Genomic DNA, 15436 nt, shown 5'->3' on the forward strand with positions numbered 1-15436 from the left:
CCTAAGCTGACCAAGGTTTCAACTCAGTGTTCAATCTGCCTAAAAGGAAGAAATATTTTATTCACTCTTGACCCTCCCCATTTTTTTGTTCTATTAAAAGTAGTGCATTAATTGACTCTGCTGGATCACAGTGGGAGTTTAGGGCTTTCACCTTGATTAAGGTGGTTTTGTAGTTTTAGCAAGATGCCTGTGGTTTGGAACATTCCCTAACTGTAAAGCAGAATGCTGTCTTCAGAAGAGTAAATTTGCTCCTTAACTACTGGCACTATGTTAAAGTAGTACCAACATGGCCTCAAAAGAGATCTAAAGAAGGAATCTGGATATCCTCAGCAGCTGAAGGTTGTGGTTTAACCCAGCTGATAACTGAACACCACACAACTGGCTCACTCCACCTCCTCCAGCCTCCCTGGGACATGGAGGGAACCAGAAAAGTAAAAGTAAGAAAGCTCCAGGGTTGAGATAAGAACAGTTTAATAACTGAATAATAATAATAATGAAACCAATAATTTTAATTTAGAAGAAAATAACAGCAAGAGGGTGAAATAAAATTCAAGAAAAACAAGTGATGCAAATGCAAAACAATTGCTCATTACCAACCAGCTGATACCCAGTCAGTTCTTGAGCATCCACCCCCAGCCAGCTTTTCCCCATGCTGAGCACGGTGCCACATGGTCTGGAATATCCCTCAGGCCAGTTGGGGTCAGCTGTCCTGTGTGTCCCCTCCCAGCTCCTTGTGCCCCCCACCCTCCTCACTGGCAGGGCAGAGAAGCTGACAAGTCCTGTGAGCGCTGCTCAGCAACAACTAAAACATTCCTGGCTTTTCAGCATCATTCTCAAAGCCAATCCAAAGCACAGCACTGGACCTGCTACCAGGAAGAAAATTAACTCCATCCCAACTGAATCCAGGACACTGGGTAATTGCTTTTTGCCTGAAGTTATCCTCAAGAAAAGAAAATTTGAAGAGCAAAGCAGTCATACTGCTGAGCTATATGGTACTGTAAGCCAAAAGCCCTCTTTATCACCAGTCTGATAAAATACCAGCAGAGTCTAAAAGATGTCTTGGTAAAGGACATCATCTGGTCCCTGAAATTTGAATAAAACATTAACAGGCCTAGATTTTTTAAATCTTCCTAATAATTCCCACAATTAAAAATCTGTTCCAGACATTGCTGCCATCCATGGGAAATTGTCAATGAGCTTTGCCTTGAGGTGCTATAAATAAAAATCATTAACCTTTAGCTAACATACAAACCACAGGTTTAAGAATTATTATAATTTCTGAGACTTGAAGATGAAAGACATGAAATGAAAAAGCTTTTTGCTGATTTTTTACCATTAACACTGCAGCTTTGACATGCTCTTGATAGTCCCTGAATGCTTTCCTTTTCTGTCTCCTTCCTTTGTAATTTGACTTGTTCTCTCATTAAAAGTAACCACCCTGTAATGATTTCAAATCTATTTCTTCTTTCATGGAACATGTCAAGTTGTGACAGATGTGTGTGTTTCTAACCTGAGCCTTGAGGATGTAGAAATTTCATGCAAATGCCCCTAATTATATGCAGCACATTTGAATAGCAAACCCCTTGGCAAAGCAGTGTTCTCCCAGCTCATTTTTGCCACAGAGGCATTCAGACTGGAAGAAATCAAACCTTTTATCTGTACCCAGCAGTGCTGCAGACACTAAATGACCACTGAATTCCGAGGTAGCTCTCTTTGTTCTGAAGACAGTATATTATAATTCTATTCTGGCTGCATGTGTCCCCCTGTTCCTACTGCATGAAATGCACAGGTTTTATGCATGCGTCAACTTCACAGTAGTTCTGGTGGTAATGGTGTCACTCCTTCATGTCAGCAGGCAAAAGCTGCTTTTTTGGCCAGGCTGTTGTTGTGTGTGGAAAGGCCATCCAGCACACAGGGAGTTAGAAGTTTCATGGCTACCAGATTCTCATGCCTGACTGTATTTTTCATCCATTAAGCTCAGCCTTGGTGCTCCCTGTCAAGTGGTAACTTCTTCCATAAAAACAGAGCCCTTTTTTCTTATCGTGAATTTTGTTCTGGGTCCTTCTCAAGATTGGGAATGAAAATGAGAAAAATATCATAGAACTTAATCCTTTTTATAGTGGTTTTGTCTGCATCTACCAGATGGATCTTGTTTTTCCAAAGCACAGAGCTAAAATTTGGGAATCTGATTGAGTGAATCAGACAAGCTTGATGCAAAGAGCCAAGAAATGTAGAATCAAAATACCTTGGTATGTTTTGCTTGAAAAAAAAGTGTTTAAATTTTCACCAATATTTTTTCATTGAATGGTCAAAAGAATATTTTGGAATTTAGGAGATTTTGTCAGGTTTTTTTCTTTCTGGTAAAGTACCATTTTCTAATTGTCTATAATAAATATCTATAAAGCACTTTCATGTTTTAATTATTCAGATATGATATGTCATTGCCTAGTACCTTCAGACACTTCTATGTTACCATGTCTTCTTGGGGCAGAAGTGTGCTTTTGAAGCAAATTCCATTTACCATACTTTGGTTCCTACTGCAGGGGAATTTTGGGAGATGCAAATGGCTTGGGACCCTGTCTAATGTAAATCTGACATTAAAAAATGACATAAATTACATAAAAACCAAAATGAGCCCAGCCATATTTGGTCCTCAGCACCAGCCATTTTGCTTCACAGATTCATTGCCAGTGGTGTGAATATAAGCACAGACATCATTCAGACCAATTAGCTTTAATTGTTTACATCCAAATTGCACCAATAATCACCAATGTGAAGTTTTGTCCAGGCTACCCTCATCTTTCAAGTTCACCAAACCTGTCCAGCAGTTTCACAGCATGCTTTCTCATGAGATTTCCCATGTCTAGGTTCCCAGACAGAAATTCCTTCAGAGTTGCAATGCCTCATTTTTGGTTCTGATTCTGGCTGGAGCCTGGAAATTCATAAGGAATGCAGAATGAGGAGGAAAGCTTTGTCAGGATGAAACCATGAAGGGAGGTTAAAGTCATTCACACACAGTTTAGGACTGTGTCCTTGCAGATTCCTTTACAGAAGTACAATTACTTGAAGAAAAATTAAGCATAGATCTGGGATGTTTATCTTTGTTACATTCTTTGTTAATTACAGCACCGTGCTGTAAGTTGTACAGGCACTGCCCATCTCATCTTTGACTCTGCATGTCTGCAGTGTGCTCTAACCTACAGTTTAGAATAAGCACAGGATGTTTCTGCTGGATTTTTAAAAACTCTTTGTAAACTCCATGTGGTTTGAAGAACAGAACAATGCAGCAGAACTAGTGCAGGGTACACACATGAATATCACAAAAGTACTGAGAAGTGTTTGCATTTGTAGTATCTTGGCTTGTTTTCTCTTGCCTTCCTGTTTCTGTTTCTCCTTTCATTTGCTTGTATTCTCATTTAGTTCAGTCCCAGAGGTAAGTGCTTGTGTGCCATCATATGTTCAGCCTCTCACAGCCCAGACATGCTTTCAATCCCTGGCTGCCCCAAGCAGATCACAAAATTTTACACTCAGGTCTGACATATTAAACTGCTGTGGTGCAATTCCTCTGTAACATGATGAGAAATACTCACTGCCACCTCTGCAGCACCTGCTCTCACCTGCTGTCTGGAGCAGCTCATTCTGCTATATCAACTAAATTGGGCATCCTGGGACACAAGTCACCCAAGCCCAGGGCCTAATATGTGGCTGAGTGTATGCTTCTTATGTATCTTGTTAGTGGTTCTGGGCACAGAGGAAGCATTTTCTGAAGATGTATCATTAGTTCATTGGCCATTAATGGCCTGCCTTATGTGTAAATGTCTCTGGACAGTCCCATGTGTTTAATCTGCTTCCTTTATCATTCAAAGATATTATCTCTGGCCCGGGCTTCACTTTGCTGTGGTTACACTCAAGCATAAGAGATTTTCCCATGACCCTTGTTTTGGATTTAAGGCATTGGAAAGACCTCAGCATTTCTAAAATATTGTTACCAAATCAAGTCAGAAAAGCAACCAGAACTACAGATGGGAGGTTGCAGAATAATAATCCATGTTAGCCAAGCAAACAGGAAACTCTGAAATACACATACAGGGTTATCAAAATCAGATTAGATATGATGACTTTTCATGTAGGGAACTCACGTTCTCTTTAGATTAAGTAGATTTGCATAGGTGTCATAAAAATTTTGAACTAATACATTAGTGTACTGATAAGTTTATTTAACTTCTCAAAAGCCAAGAAATTTCTTGTTAAGGCCTGCAGAGGACTTTAGGTCTCTGATGTAGAGAGATGCAGAGAAGATATTTTGTTACAGCTACAGCTGTGAGAACAAATGATCTCTGAAACAAAATTATGGGTGTCATGACTTGTCACAACTTGAATCAGCAAGGAAACCACTGGTTTTGTTCTGCCTTAGCTATTTTATTATGCTAAAGGTATTTATGCTACTTTTATGCTTATTTTATTCAAGTCCATTGATCTTTTAGTGCTGCCGTAGGTCTGACTTCTTTTATGCTGCAAATACCCTAGCAAGTATTTACATTATATTTTAAAAGCCAGAATCTTTTAAGACAGAGGGGAGATCAAGAAAATCACATCAATTCTGTAATGATAAACTGGATGTTCTCATCCAATTTGAGATTGGATGTTCTCATCCAATTTTTCTCTGTTGTTAAAGAAAAAAAACAGAAGTACAGGATTTCTCTTACTGACACCATCAGCTTTTTAAGGCTGAGTCTTTCCAAATAAAGGACTTCAGCAATGGGCTAGCCATCTGTGCAAACAAATCAGCAGAATCTCCCTGTTGCCAAAAAATGTAAGTGGTTAATATAGTTCAAAAATCTAGATAAGCAAATAAAACGATCACTTAAAAAAAAAAAGTCACAATCAACTAGGAACAACACAATCAACAAGATTAATTCACCTTTTTATTGTGTATTAGCAGGATAGTGGAAGGAATACAGCCAGCTCTTGCCTTTCAGTAGTGTGCTTATAATTTCCAGATGTCAGGTGCTAATTCCCTAAAATGTGTCAGCTTCATCACTTGAAGCTGTCTCGAATTTGCTGAACATCTTCCTCTGCAGCTGAGGACTGGGAGCATTTAGTCCCTTCTCTTTGCTTTTCTGTCACCTGCTGTACCAAATAAATTGTGAAATGTCATGACAGTTAGGGCTCTCTCCCACAAAACTGCCCACTGAGCTGCAGGAAGAACTTGCTTGCATAGTTAGTTTGGTATTTCTTTCTTTATGACAGCATTTGGCAAGTTGTCCAAATTGGAATTTGTCCCTGGACACTACAAATGCCCCCTGGATGTTTGTGGAAATGTTGAAAGTGTTGTGGCTCCTTGCACGTCTCCATCACCATGATCCCTCTGCCCTGTCAGCTGGTGCCTCCAGAGCTTCTCAGAGGAGCCATTCCCCTGATGCTGTCGTCTCCAATGTTCCTTCTGGCTTTGTTTGCAAACTTATCCAGTTTTTGCATGTTCAAATATCAATCCAAATGATTGTTGGCACAGACAGGCCATTTGCCTCATCATTCTAAGACTCATTCAGTCCCTTCAGGGCTGACGGTGAAGCAGCAGTGTCTGGCTGTGTCAGGCCATGAGTGATGTTTGCACAAGGACAGGCTCACAGCTCCATGGAGTCTTGGTGTTTTTCCATTTCCCAAGGCAAGATCTAAGGCTTCTCCCAGAGCAGGGTCACATTTGTCTTCAGGCTACTCTAATGCAAACAGGAATCTTTTGAGGAGAAAGGGAGGTGCATTCCAGAAGACCAAAAAAATCCACTTCAAAATGAAGACAAGCTACAATCTTCCTGCAAGAACTTTTGAAAAAAATGAACACTTCTTCCTACCTGAACTCCTGATCTCAACAGGCATCAATGCTTTAGAAGCATCTTTGCTACACTGTTTAAAGGAAATAATTCAGCAGGAAAATTTTGGCAAAGTGAGACACTGTCTGAAACAGAACATTTTCAGTAGATAACATTAATGGAAAAAATCAGAACTCCAGCATTTTCAAGAGTAAAGTTGCATTATGTTTGTCAGGAAAACTACAATCGTCTCTTTTTCTGTCTCCATTTTTTGAAGGCACATGAAAATATCTTTCTAGATCAGATTATTTTCACTCTTTTTGTTTCTTTTCAGACAAAAAATGTTCTCTCTGATGTTTTCATGTTTCTTCAGAGAACAACACTAATTGGCTTCCATCGTGAGAAAATAACACTCCAGAAGAAAAAATAGTGTCTGTTCTTCCTTTACATCAATTTTATGTTTCTTAAGCACAGAGGATGACTGATTCTGTTTTTTGAGAAAGGGTATGGTTCCTGCCTAATTTTTATTTATTCATCATTACTGAAGGTAGATACGAAATAAATAGAGGGAGTTGAAATTATTTTAGTTGCAAACTGTACTCCCTTTTATTTCCTTTGCTCTGAAATAAATTGGGTTTATAATCTTTTTTGTCTCCTTCAGGTTTAGTTCACTTCACTAGTCACAAGAAAACGTTTGCAACACAAAGAGGGAACAGGAAGGAGACTGAATGTCCCCCACATGTAGACAATAGGAACATGGAAGTTCATGTGTGTAGCAAGATACTTTTTTTAAACCTTTGCCATGAACACTTCAGTGCAGGTTTGCAGAGCAAATGCCACCTAAAAACAGTAGTTGAGAAGGATGTTAACCTACCATTTTGGTTGTGAAACCTCAAATTACTCTTAGAGGAGTTTGTCTTCCCATTTGTGATAGGGGCTTCATCTACCCTACAAAGTGCAGTGCTGAAATGCTACTACAGACCCAGAGAGCTCCTGAGCTGTGTCAGCTCAGCCCACACTCTGCCTGGACTGAGTAGCTTCAAATAGGTACCAGAGGATACAATCTTGGAATTCCCAAGAACTAGAACTTTTTCTATAATCAGTTGGATTATACTATTTGGATAGTAAGAGAATCATAATTTTTCTACATAACTCTTGGCACATATTTTCTATTTAAACCCAGGTGGCCAAATGATGGTTTGTGGGCTTGGATCCCCCAGGTCAACTGTGGCTCTGTTTTAGGATTTTAGCACCCAAAAGGCTTTAAGAGATTCTTTCAGCTACACAATGCTGTCACAGTGGTGTGGGGACAGCAAGTGCCAACAATAGCACAGTGTGAACCTTCAGACTTGCATTACTTTGATTGTTTAGGACACACTAAGGTTTTTGATACCACTCTCCAAGGACTTTTGGAGAATATCTCTAAACGCAGTAACTCAAATAGTACCACACTTTCAGAAAAAAGGGCAAAGAGTACTGGACCTTGGATGCTTTTCCAGATACTGTGGATGTCTTTTGTGCCTCTTGCTGCATTCTGCATTAGTCAGCAGGCAAATGGGACTCGACATGCAAGCAAGTAAAGAACCTGCTTTATCCATCCATCCATCGGTTCAGGGTCAAAACTTCAGGTGTCATAAACTGGAGTGGCTCTGACAAACTCACCTGCTTTTTTCACATTAGCCTCAGTGAATGTCTTTTGGTTTGCATTTGGTGAATACTTGGCCCTACTTTTGTAGAACTGCCAGTTCCAGAGGAACTCAAAGATTCCCCAGTTTTTTGTGTTTCCAAGAGCCCACCTGAAAAGAGGTGAAAAAAGAGCTCAAGATACTTCTAAAATGCCTACACATCTAAATCCCACACAAGTTAATGGCTTATTTTGCTATGTACTGATGAATTATAAAATTTGGGTCCCATTCTATTTAGCAAACTGATACAGATGTGTCCTTGCAGCTGAGAATTGTCACCAGGCTTTTCTCCATGCAGGACCAACCTGAAATCAGCTCTGTTGTGACACAGAAATGCCAAGTCTGTCAAAACAAGAGGATTTCTAAACCACAAGATAGCACTGGTTCATTTAATGTCTGAGAATGATGAAGGTATTTTCAGCAAAGGAAGATAAAAAATTGCAGCCATGTCACCAACTATTCCAATCAGTCACCATTTGTGCTCTAGGGTAGACATTCAGAGGAAGGACATATCCCTGAACTATGCTGGTGTTCACTTCATAGCCTAAAGCACAAAATTAGATAAAATTTTTAATTTTATCCCAGGTATTATTACTGCCCCTATCCAATCCTTTTATCTCTGCTGTGACATTTTCATATCTCATTTTTCTACCAGTAACCTCAGAATAACACAGATGATTTTCGTGTTCCAGGTGTATGGCCATACAGAAGCCTTGTGACCAGCTGAATTATTAGACAGCACACCACAAAAAGCTTGTTCATCATCCCTCTAGAGGAAGAAATTTGCTTTATGACAAAGGTAATTATTAGATTTTATCTTCAGTTCAGTAAAGTATCAGAAATACCATTAAGTGCATTTGTGGCTCTGCTATTCTTAACATTTTATGTAGGGTGAATAAAAGGACAAAGCTCCAAGCAAACCAGAATTTTATAATTACATACACACAAATTGCCAACATCCTTGAGCATCAGAAGCATTAATGCAGTGAGAAATACTCAGCATAATTTCCTTTAAAAACAAAACCTGTATTGAACCTTTGTAATTTTAAAGACAATAGTGAAAAGGAAGAGAGACATAAATCAAATAAGGATCATATGGAATATCCTTGGGAAATCATCTTAATCACTTGGAATAAATCCTCAGGCACACACTGTATGCTGGGTGATTAAGATGAGCAGGAACAATTACTGTTGAAGAAGTGGATCAGAAAATTGTTGTTTCATAGGTCAGTCTGAAAAGACCAAAAATATAGCTGAAAAAAACCCTGTTACAGAACACAAAGATAATATCACTTGCTTTAGTACAAAGTTTTGGCAAATTCAATTCAGGTTAAACAAGCAACAGACTACATGAGACGGAGTTGAATTGGAGGGAGTTAAAATCAAATAAGCAAACAAACAAAAACTCAAATAAAATAAAACACAAGCCAAAAAACCCAGGCCAACTCTGTAAATTTTTCTGATAGCACAGCATTTAACATTAAAGTATCTTCCTCAGGCTACTGAGAATAGCAGTATCAGCTGGATATTTTATAATGAGCCTAGACAAAGAATAATTAATAGATACTAAAAGGCTAAATGACCTGCATAACTACAAGCAAAATAACATTTTGATATTCTTTTTTTTTTATCTGAATTGACTACTTTTTTGAAGGAAAACATTGCTCCTGTTTGGGAAAAAAAAAGACATTATTTCTCATGGTTTGCATAAAGGTTTTGAACACAGCATTGTTAATTCTTTAAAAGCCCAATCAAGGCAGTGGAATATCAGGTGGAGAAAGCTGTGTGATCTCCCTTGTGGGGTCCCTCATCCATCTTCCCCTGTGCCTTTGTTTCTGTGGAGCCCTGCCAAAGTACACAAATTGGATTTTTCTCTGTGTAAAGCACTGAGAGATCCTTGGATAATTCCCCTCTATATGTACGAGGAAGGTCTAAATGATTCAGGAGGCTGAGTCTCACCAGACTCCTGAAATCCTTTGACACCTTTGCAATATCCTGTTTTCTCCGTGTTCAGTTCCTGCCTAGAAGATTTGATTGCTAGCAAAGCTTGCAAGGCCTAATTTCTACTTTGACAGAATATGTTGCCTTTGTGCACAGGTGTTGTCAAGGAGTGGCTGAAGGGCACTCAGGCTGTCCAAACTTGCCTGAGGAACCTTGTGTTGCTAAGCAGACATCATATTATATAGAATATCTCTTTGGTCAGTTTGGATCAGCTGTCCTGGCTATGTCCCCTCCCATGATGGGGGGGATGCTGGAGAGACAGTGCTGGTGCTGTGCCAGCACTGCTCAGGAGTAGCTAAAACGTGTTATCAACACTTTTCCTTCTACTGATACAAAAGCACAGCTCCAAGGCTGCCTTGGGAAGATCAGCTCATCTCAGTCAGGCCCAATGCCCCTGTCATGGGGAGCTGACAGCAAACAGACAAATTGGAAGCATGGAAAAAACTTGAGTGCAGAAATGGGCCAGGATACCAAGGAAGAAAATGGTGTTAGAAGAACTGTTTGCTAGAGAGAGATCCTCAGCAGGAGTAAATGAGAGAAGGGACTGTATTATCAGTGCTTAACAATAACTTGATATATGGCATGGAACAAGCTTATTCAGAGTATTCAGTTTTTGAGAACGTTTACATGACATTTCTACAGCCATTCCTAAGCTGTTAAAAGGAGTAGAAATACATGTTCTACCTCACAGTGCTGCATGAGCTGGATGTGTCAAGTGAACACTGTTACATTTTTTAACCTTTCTGCTTCCTTCTTTAATGTTCTCTCTGTTCATATAACTTTTTTTTTTTCTGAATTGCAGGGACAGCAAGGTTATCAGCTGAGGTCACCACCCTAATATACAACGTGCTGCACAGAAGAGGAACATTGCTAGAAACCATCTCCAAACTACACAAAGGTGAACAAAAGACAAAAAGCTTGGCCCTGCTCATAGTCTGGCAAGGTCACCACCAAAATCCACTTCAACTAAACTCACTTTTACAAAGAAACTTGACACAATCAAAGGTCAGCCTCTAAAATCCCAGAAGATCTCACTCCTGAGTATGCCCAAGCTATATGCACAGGGTTGGAATAGGGAGTATTTTAGGTTCCCCATTGTCAATGTCATTTTCTGTCATTTTTAATGTACACTGGTAATGTAGATCTTCACATTATGTGTGAGTCAAGCTTTCCACCCATTTTTCTATTTCACCAGGCTTCCTTAGCAGGACACATTACCCTTGGAGCAAGAGAAAACATATACTGAAGTGAAAACAGGTCAAAGAAACCTGTGGGTGAAGAGGGAGTGAGGAGAGAAAAGTGATAAATTGAGCTGGACAGCAGCTGGCCTTTGTACAATGTACATAATCTCCAGTATTTTTTTCCATTTGCAATGCTGAATATTCTGTTTCATTAATCAGTGGCCACTTGGGCAGCAGTAGCAGCAGAAGAAAAAAAAAAAGGAATAAAAAATTGTCTAGACCACCACTGTGAGGAATTAGTTAGACTTTGAAGCATAATAATGAATTAATTTGTTACAAAAAATATGAAATAATAGAAATACGTTCCCTCGTGTCTTTATCCCTGAAGGTCTCTAATGTGTGGGTTCTCATTAGTATTCACTTTTGTCAAATAGAAGGGTTATGCACCTTTGCCGGATAATGTTTAAATGTCAAAAATGTTTGCATTGCTGTCTTAAATTAGCGATTCTTTTTGCAGTCATCTAACCCATTTGTATGTAATGCACAGATGTAGCTGGAAATTGAGGCTATAACAAACTGGGAAGTTCCCAAAGGCTAAGACAACACAGAAATAGTCTGTCCCCATGCCTTTGGATCATGCTCATTTCTCACTTGAGGAATTAGACATGGACATATTTAATTAATATCTCTCCTCCCCATTCAAATGCTAGTATGGCAGAGGCATTAAGGAGAAAATAGGAAGGGTCCACAGAGGGAAATGAGTTAAATCATTAGCATCTGCAGATGTAGCCATATATTCCTGACTTCTGAAAATTGCAGCCTCACATAGCTTTGGAGTAGTTTCTTCCCCAGAGGTAATCCTCATGCCTGGTTAAATTTCTAAAGGAAATGTTCTGGTTCTCCAGTACAATATTGGATTGAATGTGGAGGTGATTGCATGATATTCTACAGCCTGTATTGAGAGGAGGTCAAACAAAATCAGAAGTGTCCTTCTGTCCTTAAAAAATACGCCTCTCTCTCAGCAGTTTAATCTGTCTATTGGATGTCAAGTAGTGTTTTCATTTTCATAATTTATAGTGTGGTAGCACACTAAGTTTGTGGTGGACTTGCTCAGTAACCTTTTGTGAAGGTTACTTCACAAAAGTAGATAGCAAGGTCTCTGCTCCAGTGCTCTTCTATTCTACACCATCACTTGAAAAGACAAAGCAGTATCTGTATGACAGAGAAGTACAGGCAAAGGGAGAAAAGTGGGAGGAAAACAACCAGATTGAGTCAAAAAAACTTCAGGAGCCAGGAAAACAATCAGATCAGTCAAAGGAGCCTTCAGGAAGGGGTTAACGTGATAGAGCTTTTTGGTGGTAGATGACAGGAAAAGAAGAAGATTAATCATCTGTTCATAGTCTGAGTCAACTTAATGAGACTGGAGTGGATGACTTCTGAAACATCAGTCTTAACTGATTTCTCTGAACTAAATTCAGATACCCTCTCTGGTGGGGCAGTGTGACAGCCATGAACATGCTACCACAGTTTGTGACACTTGCAAAGGTATCATTATTTTAGACCAATACATGATACAGGCAAAAGTCTCTGCCCAATATTTTTCCATCCTTGGTGGTGCTTAAAGTGCCAAATGATGTTTCAGCAGATTTGCTTCAATGTGTCTCACTCCTTTCCTCAAGAAAGACTCCATGTTGGAAATACTCCAGGCACAGGGAAACTGATCAAAAAGGAAATCAGATTTTATCACTAGAGATCAGCTGTAGCTCAGGTTGAGTGTGCTTTTATTGTAAGTGGTTTGAGATTTATGCTGGGCAAGAGTGCAAACAGCTGCTCCTTGCTATTTCAAATGACTGCTACCAGTTTTATTATTCCCAGGCAGGTAAGGAAAATGCTGTGAAAAATGCCAACATTTCAAACATGGACTGCTCGGATAACGCATATTACTGCCTCAGAGTCCTCTTATTGTCTATCTTTGCAAACAGCTGGTAACAGCTCTCGGTAAATAATATCATCTTGGTGAGTGTGAGAGCTGAGGGATCTCCAGGGTGCAGAAGAAGGTTTGGTACCCAGCTCCACCACTGGCCCCTCTGGCTTTGCTATTTTCTTGCTCTCTGCTCCAGTTCTTTCTTGGTGAACATAGGATAAAAATTATTTCATTCCTTAACAAGCGAAACATGTGCTGACTACAGCTGAATGACACCTCTCTTGCCCTTTCCAGGCCTCTGTGCAGGATGGGCAGCTAAGGACACGCAGTGACACTACTTTACATTTCTATTATGTTCAGTTTTAGGTTTCATCTCCTGCTGCAGAGCTTTGGTGGCAGACAACATATGGTGCTGTAGTATCTCAGAACCCACCTGCTGTACTAGCTGCCTGGCACAACCACTGCTGCTACTCTTGTCAGACATAGTATTTTTGCCCTTTAAAGTTGGATTGTTTTAAAGAATCTGACAGGCTGTCACCCAACAGCTGGTCTTTTCACAGGCGCCAGAAAATTAATCTCCAAAATGATACTTTCTTCCATCAAGGATTTTGTGATAAACAACTGTTTAAACCAACAAGATCTGGAAGGGGAGAGGCTACAGCAGCAGGCTGAGCGTGGCCATGGACAAGTGTTCTGTGCTGCCTCTGCTTTCCATCACTTCACATGTCAGTGATGACCAATGCAAAGCAAACTCATTAATCCTGCTGCTAGAAAATTAAAATCCCTGGGTTGAAATTGCATATTTACTCACATCTCAACTTGAAATAATCACAGTGCATGACAGAACTACTGTTGATTACTTTGTCTGATCACATCCTTAATTAGTGTTACGCAAATTTAGTGAGTAATGTTGAGACTCCAGGACAAGGAAGCAGCAAACAGGGCCAGTCTCCAAGGAGCTTTAGCTCTGTGCAGAAATTCACTGACCCAGGGCAAGTCAGCCGCACTGCAGATGTGTTTAAATACAATGTGGATACTTATTTACTGAGCCACAAGAAGATAATTCCATGTTATGCCCTGCTCTGAACTTTGATGAATGAGAAATCCTAGACAGAGTTATTTCAAACTCTGATAAATATTTATCTGTCAGAAAACAAAAATGAGAGACTTAGACCTTCATCTTCTAAGTCGTAAATGACTAATGAATTTTAATGTCCACAATTTCAAGTCTCTCAGAAGATTGGTCAACAGAAAGTCCTGAGGACCTCTCTGCTGAAAAACTTGGCCTTTCCTGTAAAAGTGAAAAGTTTCTGCCTTTTAACTTCCAGCTCATTTTCTTTTCATGTTTATGACAAGTTTCCAGGCAGAGTGGCTTTGCCTGGAAAAGCCTGTCCTGTGGATGAGGGGAGCAGTCAGAGGACGACAGTAACTGCTCCTTCTCTGTCACAGAGGGCCACCTTCAATTTTACATCTACATGGTGTAGATCTACTGTACATCTACTGTGCTTTGGACCAGTTTTATCATTGTCACAGAAGGTGTCATCATCACCTACAGGAGTGACTGCTTCCCTCAGCAACGTGATGACAGAGTGTTTCAGTGATTTCCTTTGAGAATGATCGTTAAATTTTGGAAAGAAAATCAATTTATGCTCTCATGCATACTCCCAGATTATGAGAGCATTGTTATGAGATCACCCATAAGAGTTAGGAAACAGATCATTAGAGTAATTCACTCGATACGGTTACGCCAAAGTTAATTCACTTTTCAGCCATGTAATAAGATCCCACTGGGTCATTACTTCTTTGCTACATCATCAAAAATAATGACATTCATTTTTCTCAGTTTATGTGGAAATAGACACTGCCTCTTATCATCCCCAGCTGAGTGAAATTGAAAACTGCAGCAGCTCCTTTCTTGAAGTTCCAAGGTGAAAAACCGTTATTTAAAACATAAGACTTAATGCATTAGTACAAGGGACTTGGATTGTCTTGCCCTGGCAGCTGAACATTTTATCACTAGCAGGATGCATAGACAGATGAACAGCTGTGAAAATAAGATTTTTGTACGTTATTTCTGAAAAGAAAAAGCAAAAAACGGTATTTGTCAGGTTCATCAGTAAAAGAATAATAGGACCAAAAAATGTGCTAAGACAAAAATTTATTGCCATCATATGTAGTATAAATCAGAAACTTTTGCTTATGTACTTGGCAAGCACTGTCTTAAAACATGAAGCAAGGCACAGAGACTGTAAGTTACTTGACAGATCCATAAGTTTAGGAAGGGCATATGCTGGGCTCTTTGTAATGATGCCTGTGCAGGTAAATGTTCCTTCACCCAGGGTAACACTCACTATTTCAGCAGCCATCCTATCACATAATAGGTGGATTTTTAACTTTTTAGATCCTTTCCAGTAGTATGCACTGTTCATCTCTTTGAAGATGCCTAAATTATATTAGACCAGTGACTGCCTGATGTTTTTTAACCAGTATGGATCAGCTGATTCATTGGAAATGGAGGAACTATAAACTAAAACTGAATGTCTGTTAGAATTATTTTTTTTTTTATTACAGCATCTCTTTTTATACCATTTCACACTGTGCAGGGCTGTGTTCAGGAGCCTACAATTCATCCTAGAAGTGTATAGGGTCTGACACCAGTGTTTACACCCCAAGCACTGTCAGGACAGAGAGAGATGATAATAGTGTAGAAAACACAGAAAACACAGACATGAATGGGGCAAGGGATAAAGACAACTGGAAATACAGAAAATATATTTTGTTCAGCAAAGTCACAGCAAGCATGAGGACAAAGTCTTTATTTCCTGGTTTTTATTTATC

This window comes from Vidua macroura, chromosome 8 (assembly GCF_024509145.1).
Source record: "Vidua macroura isolate BioBank_ID:100142 chromosome 8, ASM2450914v1, whole genome shotgun sequence".
Lineage (NCBI taxonomy): Eukaryota > Metazoa > Chordata > Aves > Passeriformes > Viduidae > Vidua > Vidua macroura.